Source organism: Corvus brachyrhynchos, unplaced genomic scaffold, assembly GCF_000691975.1.
Source record: "Corvus brachyrhynchos isolate BGI_N302 unplaced genomic scaffold, ASM69197v1 scaffold33, whole genome shotgun sequence".
NCBI classification, from domain to species: Eukaryota; Metazoa; Chordata; class Aves; order Passeriformes; family Corvidae; genus Corvus; species Corvus brachyrhynchos.
In genome coordinates this window covers 1,599,612-1,614,493 of record NW_008237254.1, presented here as the reverse complement: position 1 = coordinate 1,614,493, position 14,882 = coordinate 1,599,612, and the positions used below count along the sequence as shown (strand labels likewise).

Genomic DNA, 14,882 nt, shown 5'->3' with positions numbered 1-14,882 from the left:
ACCTGAAGTTGTGGCAGGGGAGGTTGGGTATTAGAAAAACTTCTTCACCTGGAGGGTGTTTGGGCACTGAATAGGCTCCCCAGGGAAGTGGTCTCAGCACCAGGCCTGACAGAGTTCAAGAAGTGTTTGGACAATGTACTCAGGCATATGGTGTGATTCCTTGGGGTATTCTGTGTAGGGCCAGGAGTTGAATTTGGATGATCCTTTTCGGTTCCTTGCAACTCAGGTTATTCTATGATTCTAATATTGGATGAATCAGGGTGTTGTTGCAGAGGAACTCGTCATCGTCACTGATGTTTTCATCTGCAGACAGCTCTATGTGTACCTTAGTTGTGATTAGTAACTGATAAGGAATACATAATATTTTTAGAGCTTCTCAGACTTAAACTAGAGAAAAGAGTGCTAGCTGATAAAAGCAGAGCTATTATCCCATCATCATTATTATTTTATTCGTGAGCTCCAGCTATTTTACTTGAAGGCTGATAAAGTTGTGAATGGTGCAAAGTTCATATGCAGCCAATCAACTGAATCATCTTCTTCAGCTATCACAAGAGATTATTTAATAGGTTTCAGGGAATCAAAGAATCATCTAGGCTGGAAAATACCCTTATGGTCATCGAGTCCAACCACAAACCTGACATTGCCAAGTTTGCAACTAAACCATGTCCTCAAGCACCATGTCTGCTCATCTTCTAAATACCTCCGGGTATATTGATTCAACAACTTGCCCAGGCAGCTTGTTCCAGTTCTTGACATTGGATGCTTGTTTATTAAGAACAGACAACTCTAACAACAGTAAAAATAAATTAATTACATTGCTTCAGATTTTTAGAGTAGCATGAAAATATATATATTTCAATATAGGTTTTGGAAGTGGATTTTTTAAATACCTCTATAAAATCATCAGTTTTCATGTGTATAGTTTTGTACCACTTGTAGCATGATTATATATTGTAGATTACATCTGTTTTGTAATACACTCACCAATTCTCAAACTGCCCACAAAAATATCTGTTGCCTCTAGAATCATTGTCATTTTTATCAATTCAATCAGTAGGAACACAGCTGACTTTGAGCCTGATAGAGCTTAGTAGCTTCATAACCTCATAAACCCTAAATTTCATTTAAGTACCCTTTCTTGGAGAATCTGTTTAATTAATCATAATTGTAAAACAATTACCAGAAGTTTTCTCAGAAATATTCCTGTGATTATGGATTCTTAACTTCCATTACCTCATTATGAATAATTTAACTTGTGAATATACTTTGTCTTAGAATGAGTGCTGAAGAGTCCTTAGATCATGTTCTGCTATCAGACAAAGTGAATAATTTTTAAATTAATCAATTAATTTAGGGATTTTTACTATTACTAATGTTTTTCCATATAATAAATTAATAGCCCAAACTCTCATCCGCTATGGTAAATCCTGAAAATATGAATAAACTGTTTCCACAACCAGGATTAGCACAAATGCATCTGTCATCTCAGCTAGTCAAGCAAAATGCCTCACCATCTCATGTGTGTGACAGACACATGTGGTGTACAGATATCATTGGGGTGTGAAGTCAGCCCTGTAGCTCAGTCTAGTTGGATACATTCCTAATGACCTACAGGATCTCTGGTGTTCAGGAGGAGTTGCTGTTTTCCAATAACTCATAAGGAAGAGGAATAGTCCAGTGGCATCACCATTTATCTTCTGTTCAAATCTAACTGGATTGTGATTGAACCAGTGTTGCTAAATCTGGCAACTGGCTTACAGGGACTAGAAAAATTACTGAGATACTGAATTTTTCTGGGTTTCTCCATATTGCCATTGCCCTGGTGAGTGGTGTTACTAGTAGAATTTCCTGTTTTCCCATTTATTTGGTAAGTACTGAAAATATGATCTGGTAAAGGAAAACTCAGAAGTTCCTTGGAAAATACCAGCTTTCCTTAGTGAAAACAGAAGTTCAGTGATGTGCAAGTCTGGAAGTTAGATAACATCCTTAGTCAAAGATGAACTGCAACTAAATGTTTGTAAATTAAAAAACAAGTCTGGCATCAGTTATGTATGATCTCAAAACATGGCTATGGAAAACCAAGCTAAAATGTAAAAACAGTGGCTTTGACTTTCAAATAAAAAATATAGACTAACTTGCATTGTAAAATTACTTCAGAAATGCAGAAAACTTTAAATAGCTGTTGTTGCATTCCAGTTTCAGATGACAGCAAAATCAGTTTGGTTATCAAAATCAAATTAATTTACTTACTGAATCTAGTTTTCTTCTTCTTAGTCAATCTTGTTTTCAGTCATTTCAATTTTAACAAGCTGAAAATGGCAACTTTGTACATAGAGCTTTAAACTTCACTCAGTATTCAGCACTTTTTTAGTAATAATGACATCCCATAATTAAACAAAGACATACTACTCTCCAAAAAAGTTACCTCCTAGGCTGTGCTCTCAGGAATTGTTGATGATTTCAATCTATTTAGTCAGAAAACCTGAATGATGATGATTGTTTATTTTAGATAAATGCCATAATAATGATATTAAAGTTTTAGTTATTATTTCACTTTAAACTCCATAACAAAACCCCAAAAATTATGCCTCATTTAAAAAAATACACCTATAATAAAATGCGTGACTATCTCTAGTTCCTAAAGTTGTATCTACACCAGAAATGTACTGAGTAAAATATCTGTTCACCCAAAGGCAATCACAAAATCCAAAATCTATTTCTGCATGTTATAATAAATATTTTTTGCTCATATCAAATAAAATATTTGCAAACTGGCTTACTCTTTATTCAGTGAGCTGTGTCATTAAAAATTAACTTCAGAATTTAGACATAAATATAGCATTTGTCTATATGCAAATTTTATGAAGATTAGGTATTATAATCCATGTTATTTTAGTAAAGAAAAATGTGACATCACAAAATGCAACAATAAAAAAACCTGTGTGTGGAGCTATTCAAAGTTTAGATAGGTGAGATTTTGCCTTGCTTTGCCCTGTTTTGTTTTTTAAGATTAAAAGGTTTCTTTTTAGTTTGCAGTGTAGTCACTATCTGAAATACCAGTCTAACAGAAACAAAGGTGGCTGAAATGTATATTTTCTTATTTTGATATTTCATATGAAAATATAGGACCATGATTTGGTCATAAAGACAGGATACAGTGTACTTCATTGATTAAAGGGACATTTTCTCTGGTTATTTTATATCATAACTTTTGAAGATTCATTTGCCTTTTATAATTCAGACAGTCTGGAAACTGTCCTAATACTGAGGAAAATACACATAATGGGAAAAAAAAGGACAAACAGCTGAATATTGAATTGTTCTCCTTGGTATTCAAAGTAGAAAACAATACTGACATGTCCTGGGTTGCAGGGTATTCTATTGCTGTCCTCATGAGCTGTTGAAATCAGGTGAGGCAGTGTTTCCTTGCCTCCTGGCCCCAGACTATCTTTCTGTTAATGGCCCATCATTGTCCTCCCGAATGACTCAGAGATAACTCCCTCCAGACTATCTTCTGTTAATGAGCCTAATCAACACTTGGCCTCATGACTCATTACCCCATTGTGAGATGCTCCACCCAGACGGAGGAGCCAAGCATTCCATCGTGGATATAATCTGGGACTCTGACCACCAGAGAGAACCTTCCCACTGGATTTCCAAAGGACAGGAGCTACACAGCCACCACTGGACTTCCTGAGGAAGAGCAGACTGTTTTACTACAGGATCACTGCTTCAGAGGACTGCAGCCACCATTCTACCAGACTGCTACCACCACCCTGCCTAACAGGGACTCAGGTTGTATCTCGACTCTGTCAGTTTGAGCCAGCGTTTTCTTTTAGGTTTTTTTCCCTTTTCTTTAATTTCCCTATTAAATTGTTATTCTGACTTGGTGCCTCCCACTGGTTTGTTTTTCAAACTGGTACATGACAATACCACAGATCTTTCTGGTAGGAACAACTTGATTTTGGGAAAGGATGGGCTGAAAAAAATAGTAAAGTAGTTGTTCATTCATTAACAGCAATTCTCGTGTAAGATCATTAACTTTAACAAAACCAGAAAGCCAAGAATGAACAAGAGAATTAGTGAATGGGCAGCATATTTCAGAAGCATTCCCAAATGTTTCATATGAGATTGGATGGAGTGTTAGATTTTATCCTCTTGTAAAAGCAGATTTAGTCTTATTTTTCATTAATTTTAGATAGAATTTTTCTTCTATAGAATAAGAATGATTATTTTAGCCTGAAAGACCATTTTAAGTATGCATTTTCTCAAATCATTTATAAAACAAACTCATCAAGACTTTCAGCTTAACTTCTATCTCATGCTACTAATCAGATGTATTTCTGTACAAAACATTAAAACACCATTGAAGTTTCTAGAAACTGTAAATATTTTATTTCTAGCAGAAAACACAATAATTTTACATCAGATTTTGCAGAAAACGGAAGCTGGAGATCAATGAATTGAAAGTGAAGGCTCACTTTGCACAGGAGAGTGTTCAATTAGTCATATGCAGACAAAGAACCACTCTTGATCTGAATACACCAAGAATTTTGGCCTAATTTACCAGTTTTTAAGGCAAACATAAAAATGCTAAGGAGTGATACTTTAGTTGATAATAAAATAGTTTGCAGGATGGTTTATTAGATATTTAAAAGAAAAAATTCTGAAATAAAATTAACATAAATATTTAATATTCTGTTAAAATGGGAAGGATGTTTGACAAAAGCAAAATAAGTAACCAATAAATGTTAAAGAGACCACCAAATTTTAAAAAAATAGGAAGTACAATGCTATCTTACCTGTGATAGAACAGAATAATTTTGGTATAGAATTAAAAGTTTTAATTTATTCAACTGAAGATTCACAGCTATTAAAGGACAAAAATCTTGTAGCAGATGGCATCTTAGTTTGCCAGAAAAAAATCATAACAAATCAAAGGAAGATGAGTTAGGTTAGATATAAGGAATATATTTTTATTCAGTGTAAAACAGACTAGACTGAAAACTTCTGTTAATGGCCGTGACATCTTTTTTCACACTTTCAGAACTAATAATATAAATTCATTAGTTTCACATTTTTTTCTTTTGCTAAAATGTCATATTTCAGTATCTGTAAAGATACACAAACAAACAAAAAGCTTTCTTGGAAACCATTAAAAATTTACATGAAATGAAATTTTATTTTCCTGGGAGAAAATGAAATGAAATAATAATTTCTAACAACATAAGAATATTTTTCAGAATTTCATTTCTCAGAGCATTTAAAACTTTCTGTTTGTACCTTACCTGACAAGAAGCCAGATGTAGAAAACTCAAAATGATTTGCAAAATGGAAATTGTTTACCATACACAGCTTTCAGTAATTTACTTAGTACTGTTGCCAAGAGTGGAAAATATTTCTTATGAAATATAAATATGCAGTATATTGCATACCTGAGCAAGCCTGAAATGAGAACTGAGGTGCATTATGCTGTTGCCAAATAACAGAGGAACCAGAAAATAATTTACAAAATGTATGAACATAGTTGGCCTCTGTGATAGTGTCAGTTTTTATGTATGACTTTACACATTAATCCACACAAAGGAAATACTAATATAACAGAAAATAAATGAGAAAGAAGAGTAATTTTAACGTTGCAAATCACTGTTTCATAAGATGGAGATGGAAGACATGGAAAGAAGACCGAAACACACTGGCTGGAGAATATTATCTAGTAAAATTACTCTTCCCTATCTTGAGTAAAACAGAGAAAGCAAAATATACAATAATGGATTTGAAGTGTTTTGGGGCAAGAAAAAATTATTAGAACAACTATTACATTAAAATCACAAATTTCCACTTATTCCAAGACACTGGGACATTAGAAGAGCATATCAAAACGTAAACCCCCTGGTATTTATAATCAATACTCAGTGACTACAAGTGAGGAATTATAGTCTTTGCTTTAACTGAATCAAGTTCAGACTAAAAGTGTGGGTTTGGTTTTCCTAAACATTGTAGTATTGCTGGAACAATCTATTCTAATTGTATTCCAAATGCTAAACCAGTAGCATTTTCTGTTGATCAAGTACGTGCAAAGTACATTTATGTTACAAATGTCTGTTTACTGTAGCTATGACTATAGGCTTCATTTGAAAATATGCAATGAATATGGTTTCTGTTTCATAAATATCATGTCTCCTTATTGGCAAATGAACGTTCCACTTAAATCACCTTCATTTACCATAGATATATGTTTTAAAAAATTCATCAAACCTAAATAGCAGTTTCACAGTTCATCTCTTGGTATACTGCATGCCCTGAGTCTAAGTCAGAATGTGACTGAGACTGGAATCAAATGTGACCTTTAATTGCTTAAATCAACCTAATCATCTAGTGTTCCATACATGAAAAGAAAAAATAATATTAAATCTGAACATAATTTGACAATTCATCTGAACATAATTTAACAGTTCATCTAAACACAGTGGATTTGGATAGAATGAACAAAGTATGACCATAGTTGTTCAGAAGCTTAGGGCCTGACATGAATTTGCACACCCCATGTTCAGCATGGTTAGGATGTAGGGTTCTGCAGGTTCCACACACTTTGAAGACAATAAGGCTATTTAGTGTCCCTAAGGGTATTGTTGCAATGATGGTCCTGGTTCTCTCTGAGCCTGCCAGGTAGTACATAAATGGATTCTGCTTTTAATGTAATAGCAGGTATTAAAAGAGGGAGGATTTTAATTTAAAAAGGGAGGCTTTCTGGAGCCTTGGGCTTAGAAACTGGACTAAATCTTTCTTATTCAAAGAGAAATTGTACTAGTTTCAAGGTACCTAATTGTCAGTATAGTTTACAATGTCAACAATTAGTAATGAGGGATTCCGGAAAAACTAGACCCTAGCCTGCCAATGTAAGTACCATCATAACTTTTTCTGTTCTAGCCATCATATAACTATGATTTATTGTGAAAATTATAAGCTGTAAGCTCTCTGTGTTTTATTTTTTTTCTTGTAGAAAAAAGAATAATTAATTAAATGGTGGGTGTGTAAATAAATATAATTTTAAAAAAATTAGTAGCTTCACATAATATGAAAATGTTTCTTTATAATTTTTCTTGTTTTAATCAAAGAAAAATACCTGTCAAAAGAAGAACTTATATCACTATCAAATACAACTTTTAGTTCTACTACTACAAGTCTTCGTAAAACTAAAAATCAGTTCCTTCACAGTCTGTCCATATCAACTAATAGCAATTAGAGTGTAACTAGTTTTAGTAGGATAACTTGTGTTAATAACTGTCCATGAACAGGTCTACAAAAAGTTGAAGATGATAGCACTGACTCTTTAAAAGACTGATTTTTTATATGGGTTTTCTGTATTTATATTTAATCTAACAGCAGAATGAATGTATTACACATATAGCTTAATGGCTATGTTTCAAGCTGAGTCCTGTCAATTAAGGTGAATTCTGCTTTCAGAGTTATGATATGTTAGTGGTGTCTTTTCCTGGGATTAAAGAGTCCACTTGGCAAGATTAAGAATGACTGATGTGACATGGTAGAACTTGCCCACCAGAACATTAAGGTTATTCCATCCCAATTTACTTTAAAACAAGCAATATTGCTCAATGTAAATGAATATTCAGCTTCAATTGTGTGCATTATGAAAGGCAAATTATTTGAGCTACCTAAACACAAACACTATTTCTGTTGTTTTCTGCCATGCATTTTGCTCCATGACAACTAAAGAGATTCATCCTGAAACAGAGAGTATTTTCAAATCACATGTGTAGCTGAAGAAGACAGATAGAAGGTATAATAGATTTACCCTAAAGGTAGGATTGTTCAGTAATGTGTGCTTTCTTTCATTGTTCAGTATGAAATCCTGGTATTTCTGATTCAGTCCCTTCAGTACTTGAAAGCAAAACCAAGAATTCATATCTTATAATATGCCACATCATGATGTAAATATGTCTTGCATGTGTTTCAGCTTGCTGGGATTGGAAGCTAGTAGCAGCTTGCTGCTGTTAGAATGGAACAGCAGAGTCATGCTTTCTGTTATAATAAATATTTTTCTTTTTACCACTGAACATGTAGAAAACAGCCACTGTCTTCTGGTTTCTATCATCTCAGCTCATGCAGATCAGGAAATATCCATTCTGTGAGATACATAAGCAAAGAAACGACACAATGAAAAAAATTTATGCAGAATATTTTATGCTCACTCTCTCTCATGTGCTATTTTCTCTACAGAAAATGTGCTTAACTGCTATTCATTATGCAAATCCAGTTGCATTCATTAATTGTAGAAATTATTGCTTTGCAATAGTTTTAAAATAGAAATAGCTACAGTATTCTGAATGTCTTGCTTTAGATATAGGAGAAATATTAGTCAGTGGCTATGATGACAGCACAAAACTTGGCAACTCAGTTCAGTGTAGCCTTTAGCATAGACATGCAAGTTAAACTCAATCATAGATCCATTATCCTTCAGTTTCTTTCTCTAAGATTAGGCTAACAGCACTACTACAGTTCACACTTCTCCAAAAGATAAATACTTTAGAAAGTGTTAGGTGCTTTGAGAGCATAGCAAAGCATGATTTGAAAGCAAGACACAAATACAGATTTAATGGGGATTAAGTGATTTTTGAAAGTGTTTAGTTTATTTTGTAAGACATGCATTCAATTAGTGTTAACAACTTTCACTGCCATTATCAGGATGGTGAATGTTAAATACCTTCACTCTCATGCAGAACATTACTACACCAAATGCAAGAAAAGCTCTAATTCATTTAATTTCCCATTATCTTCATGGGAGGTTAGTTTAAGGCTAGAGATAAACAAGGTTTATGGTCAGGGTTAAAGATATATTATGAAGAAATCCAAGCAGTGACTGGGGGCTTGTATTCATGATTGGTGTGAAACTTTTCAGTTTTCATCCAGTTGTAGGAAATGAAGTAACTAGATAGTTATCAAGATTTCATTTTTTCCCTTCTGACAGAAGGATTTTTTTCTATATCACTCAGAGATTCAGCTGGACTTTGAAGGTTCTCTACAAATTATATATCCCCAAAATCAAACTAAATTCACATTTTGCCAGTTCCTGCTTTGCTAGAGGACTTTTTGATGTCTTCACAGAACTATACTCCCCCTTCCTCTCCTTTGACTTGCTTATAAAAACACAATTTTTCCACCATACAATTTATAAAAGTGAAGGAAAAAGCTGCCAACTTACCATGATTGTCCCACGACTTCAGAAAAAAGAAGACAAAGAGGTGGGGAAAAAACAGCCACTATTTTAAAATATGTTGCCCAAGCTGAAGGAGAGCTATCACCTTCCAGTGTAATAGAATATGGATGCCATCTAAAAAAGTAGTAAACACAGATGGCTACAACATATGCTCTGCTTTCAAATCCAAATTATTAGAAAAAAGTTCTAAGAATATGCTAGAAGCATTATTCATAAAATATTAAGAAGAGGTGAGCAATATACAAGGCTGCAGAAAATAGACTAGTTAAGTGAATTTTCCAAGAATTTCTTCTGATGTTTATAGAACAGCATGTCATAAAATTTCTTCTCTGTGACATGGTATCTTAAAACTAAGCTCCAGTATTCACTGGAAAACTGCATTTACTTTAGCAGGGTTTGATCTGTTTATATCATTTATATATATTGTTTAATAAAAAATAGCTCATCTCCTCCTCTTTATCTGTTGCAAAGTATCAGTGGCAAGAATTGTTCAGTGTTAAGCTAGTAGAAATTATGAGTCAGACAAGAAGAATGTCTGGTACCAGAAAAGAGAAAAGTAAGATAAACTTTTGCATACTAAAATATTCACAGCAATAACTGATATATTTCTTTGACTGGCTGATGAAATCTTACTTCTCCCGGTCTGTGGTTTGTCAAAGTTTTTTTTTTTACAAAATAGAATAAACCTTCTTACCCTGGACAAGGAGACATGCAACTGAATTATCAATAATACCAACAGCAGTGAGAAGGTACGATAGTCCAAATCTGAAGACCAGTTTTTCAACTGTATATATTTATCTCCCAGATATTTTTCCAAGCCTATCAAATAAAGACAGGATTACACCTGCCAATTCCTTCCAATATTCCTGATTTCTTTTTCCATAGAAATACAGCAAAACCAATTTTCATGTTGTGGTAAAGAAATGGATATTGGCTAGATGTAACAGCAAATTAAAAACCTCAAAGTGACAGCTAGTGATTCAGTTCTCCTTTTCTCTAAGACAAAAAAATAAGAAATTTCTAATAGCTTCCCTTTATGACGCTATATACAGGACAAACTGCTCATATATAACTTTATTTCTTCAGTTGCAGCATTATGGTACATAGTGAATAACCATTCAAAGACTTTCAGTTTTAACACAATGATAGGCAATAAATCAATGAAGGTCAACAAAGCTTTCATTGTCCATTAATGATCCAAGGTCCTGCTCAGCTATGAACTACAGTTAATTTATTGGGGAGGAGCTTTGGATTCTGTATCTGTTTTCCTAAATATTAGAAATAAATAAAGTAGAAAAGTGGTGGAACATTTCTGGAAGATGTAATAATACTGCGTATACTATTTCATATGATAATTCATAACATATGCTTTTAAATTGATAGGATATAGAGGGTGTAATTTCTTATATTTTAACTATTTTAATTTCATTTGATGTGTCTCTAACTAGAATGAAAAAGGCTAAGGACTAAATTCAAGTAAAAGTATTGATCTTTAAAGTGTGACTTAGCAGACTAGAGCTGCCAAGTGTACGTTTATTTGGTGTAGTTATATTTTTTTCCTTTGATCAGAAATAATTCTTGTTCACCCTGATGGTAAGTCCACTGCAAGAGCAAAGACTCTTAATACAGACTACTTCAGGTGTTGTATGATGTCTGCTTATACATGTATAGAAGCACTTCAGTCTAACCAGCATGAAGAGTTCAATGTCAAGCTCTTGAGACTTGTTCTTTTTTTCTGAGACTTTTCTTTTTTACCCAAGGTACTCCACAAACATTTTACAGTACAACTTGCTCATAATGTTAGAACTAGTGCCACGGAAATAGTATTAGCATGTGGGTTGGCATGGTGCCTTTTCAAAAACATCTAAAAGACAGCCAACCTTGCTGATTACAACAGGAAGGTAAGAAGTGGATCAGCTGTAGAGACATCAAATATCCACAAGATCAGATGCTAAACACCAACTATGAAACTTTTGGGAGAAAATAGAGGGTCTGTAAAGAGAAAATGTATTTAAGTTCTGTTGCCTAATTAATATATTGACGAAGAATATTATATTGAAATTTGCTATATGCAGCTTGTAATGTGATCATTTCAAAACATCAAATGCAATACATTATTTCTAATCTTCCCATGCAGTTGTGTAAGCGTATATACTTCATGGTATTTCAATAGAAATTTCTAACAGACCTTACTCTCTTTCTACTCCTTTGTAGCTTAGTTCAAAGGGACAATACTTAATGGTGTCTGATGGGTTGGAGTAATTTTAAATGTCTCTTCAGCTAAAAAAAAAAAAGAAAAATATTAAATTCTAAGTTGGTTGAACAGCCCTATAGAAGTTCAAAATCATAGTTCTGTATGAAGTTTGACAGGAACTCAGATCTCAACAGGATCTCATATTTGAATACAAAGTGCAGAAGGACTTGTTTACTCAAGACATTTTTTGGCAGGATTTTTTGCTTTGTTTGTTTGTTTGTGATTTTTTGTTTGGTTTGGGATTTTTTGACACTTAACCTGTCTAAATAAATAACTGACTTTTTCTCTTGCTTAGGAGTTTTCTTTACTAATGAAGTTGTGAGCTTCTATGTTTCATATGAAGAGCTTACTAAAACTAACTTACATAAGTAGAGTAATCGAAACAATCAAAACTTTTTCTGTGTTCATTCCTGAGTGTTATCCAAATATGTCTGTTAATTAAGGTAATAAAAAGAACCAAATTTCTAATGGTTTCTGAAGTAGAACTTCTTGATAAATTTCTATCTGGCCTTACAGAATAAAGTGAAAATCATATGCAGCTTTTTTATATAAAGGGAAAAAAAACCTAGTGGAAGAATAGAAGACACTTCTGTTGTTCAAAGATGATGTTTCAGGAAGGAGAGAGATATTATTTTATTTCAGTATGAAATAGATAGTTCTGGCTACCACAATGACACATGGAAGTGCATGTTACTCTGTTCTTCCCAGACCACAGTTTCATCAAAATTTGAAGTAAGTTGTTTAGCTTGAGCAAAAGTATTAACAACTCTTTTCTCTCTCATGAGGAATTCTATAAATTAGGATGATGAAATTCTTTAATTATTCAACAAAATATTGCAGCAAATTCAATACATATTCTTCTTTTATAGCATTTTCAGTAGTTCTGGTTTATTGCAGTTCGTCTGCACTGAACTTTATTTTCTAGATGACATTCACAATTTCTAGGTGTTCCAAGCATCCACACTGGAATGGATAATTGTGTATCACAGAGAAATAATATCCCTTTTAAAAAAACACATAAATAAAATTCATTTTCTTGGAGTCACCATGGAAAGCACAATAAAACCCCCACATAGTCCTTTATTTTTGAAAACCATTTACTAAGGTTTGGATAATATTGGAATAAATTTTACTTAATTATTAAATTTGAACTAATTGAGAACTGTTGGTTTGGGAGTCATGGGAAAAGAAAGCATCACAAAAACTAATTGGTTATGAAGCAGCAGATTGCAGTTCCCAGCCTGTAGAGTCATACATCATCTCCTTCTACAATTCCAGGAGCCTTACTTTCCATTCTTTAGTGGGCAGAGATTTCATAAGAAGCCTTGAAGTATCTTAGAAAAAGTTAAGTACACCTATTTTAAACCACAGAGAAAAAATACACTTAAAATACATTCACACTGCCGCTAGTAAAGACTTGGCACTTAAAGGTATATCAGTGATTCATCAGCAAGTCTTAGTGTTTCATTAAAATTAAGAAAGCAATGACTTTGTGATTGTGTCATATATTGTTAATACATGAGTTGCATAAAATGCAAGCCTATTCTCATAGGAAAAACCTCATGCTACACGTTGAAGAGTTTGAGGTTGACTTAAGAATAGTCCAACAAAACTTTAAATTACATACTTCAGAGAGTTAATTCTGTATATAATCTATTTCATAGGTTAGGTATGAAGTATACAGAGTGCATCTGAATGTAAACAATTACCTTGGAAGTCTAATTACTTTGTTTATTAAATTTAAGTTCATTTGATTTTTATTTAGACTTAGATTTAGATTTAGATTTTTGATTAGATCCTTAAGATGGAATCTGACTTCCCTCTTTCTTACCAGCACTCTTTGGTCAGAGGTAATATTATTAAGCAGGCAGAATGACAGAAAGAGAATCAACAGAAACTTAATGTCTGGGGATCAGTAAAAGCAGCAAAGGTCTACAAATAGAACTCACCAGATATGTAATGCTAATGGTGAAGTTATATGTTTTTTGTTCTCCAAAGTCAACTAGAGATGTAAAATTGAACAGATGAAGGAGGCAGTAGTGAAGGGTTTTAAGAAAAAGAAAATAAGTGCCCAGGACCATCCTGGTCTTATCCAACGCAAGTTTCAGCATCTGATATGGTAATGGAGGTTTTCTGAACTTGTTTCCTTGTCTCAGCACAGAAACTCAACACTGACAGTGCCTAAATATAAAGATCCCAACCCAGGATCATGTGTATTCTTAATGTAAATACCAAACAAAACAAAAAACCTAATAGATTTAGCTAGTCTTTGTTCCCAACAATTTTTATTAGTAGTTATGACAAAGTAACAGCAGTATTATACAGGAATTGATTTGGTCTACATTAATGTGAAAATTAGGACGTTTGGTATTACATTCTTATTGAAAAATAATAAAAGAAAATGTATTATATCTGAGAATCTAAATTAATTAAGTAATCACTATAATGAGATGTAGATTTAAAGTTCAAAATCTCTTTCTATAAGTATTTTCTCATTCATTGAGGGTATTTATGTAGTACATAATAATGCTTTTGTATTTATGGAGCCAATCAATGCCTATTTATGGAAGGCTTATATTGAGGGACTTGAGACAGACAGCTTAATGCAACTTATCAGACTTTCATTGAATCATGTGTCAAGGGAAGTTGTCTCTAATTTTCTTCTTTTTGAGCACATTTGTGTAAAAACAATTGGTTGAAACAGAAATTGAGGGAAAGACAAAGATGCAGATGCAGCACCAGTACTTGATTTTGTTAAACCTCATGAGATTCCCATGGACCCATTTCTCAGAGTTGTCCAGACCCCTCTGGATGGCATCTGTCCTTCAGCGGTGTTTTTAATTCTATCTGTTAATGAAATATTAAAACAAAAAAATACCTACTTATCTAGAAAATCACAAGAGAAATAAGACAAATGCATCAAAAAAAGAAAGCACAGAAATGAGAAAATGTGGCTTTATTTATTGTCTTTACTGAAACTTCTATCAGGAAGTCGGTAGGTAGTTCTTGTATGAGGAAGTTGTTGTAGGTAGTAATTGGAGATCTAGTTGCCAAATTTATTTCTAGCATCACTAAGAATGAAAACCAGAAGTACTAGCTCTGTCAGAAGTCCTTATATTATGCAGAGTTCAACTATTTTTGCAGACCCTCAACAACACCATGAGTTTCTAATGATCCAGCAAACAAAGAATGGAGCTGTAAATGAAACAGAAGTGGAACAAAGCTACAAAAATTTATTTTTCACCTGCATAGAAATAGACTAATGTGATGAATTAATGATGTGAATTGACTGTTCAATTGCACCTCATTTAGTAACAAAAAGAGCATAATCTTTAAGGTGTATTGGTCTACACAAATATTTTAAGTCTCAGCTGACAATTATTCTTACAG

The 14,882-nt window shown here is 33.3% G+C and overlaps 1 long non-coding RNA gene across 1 annotated transcript in view; it reads right to left on the bottom strand.

The window, feature by feature from the left end:
• The window catches only part of LOC108445737, a 21,058-nt gene extending 17,604 nt beyond the window's left edge, over positions 1-3,454 (bottom strand). Inside the window, exon 1 of the long non-coding RNA XR_001860693.1 lies at positions 3,357-3,454. This is a non-coding gene — a long non-coding RNA (uncharacterized LOC108445737). The remainder of the gene's footprint in view (positions 1-3,356) is intronic.
• Between the last annotated feature and the right edge of the window lie 11,428 nt (positions 3,455-14,882).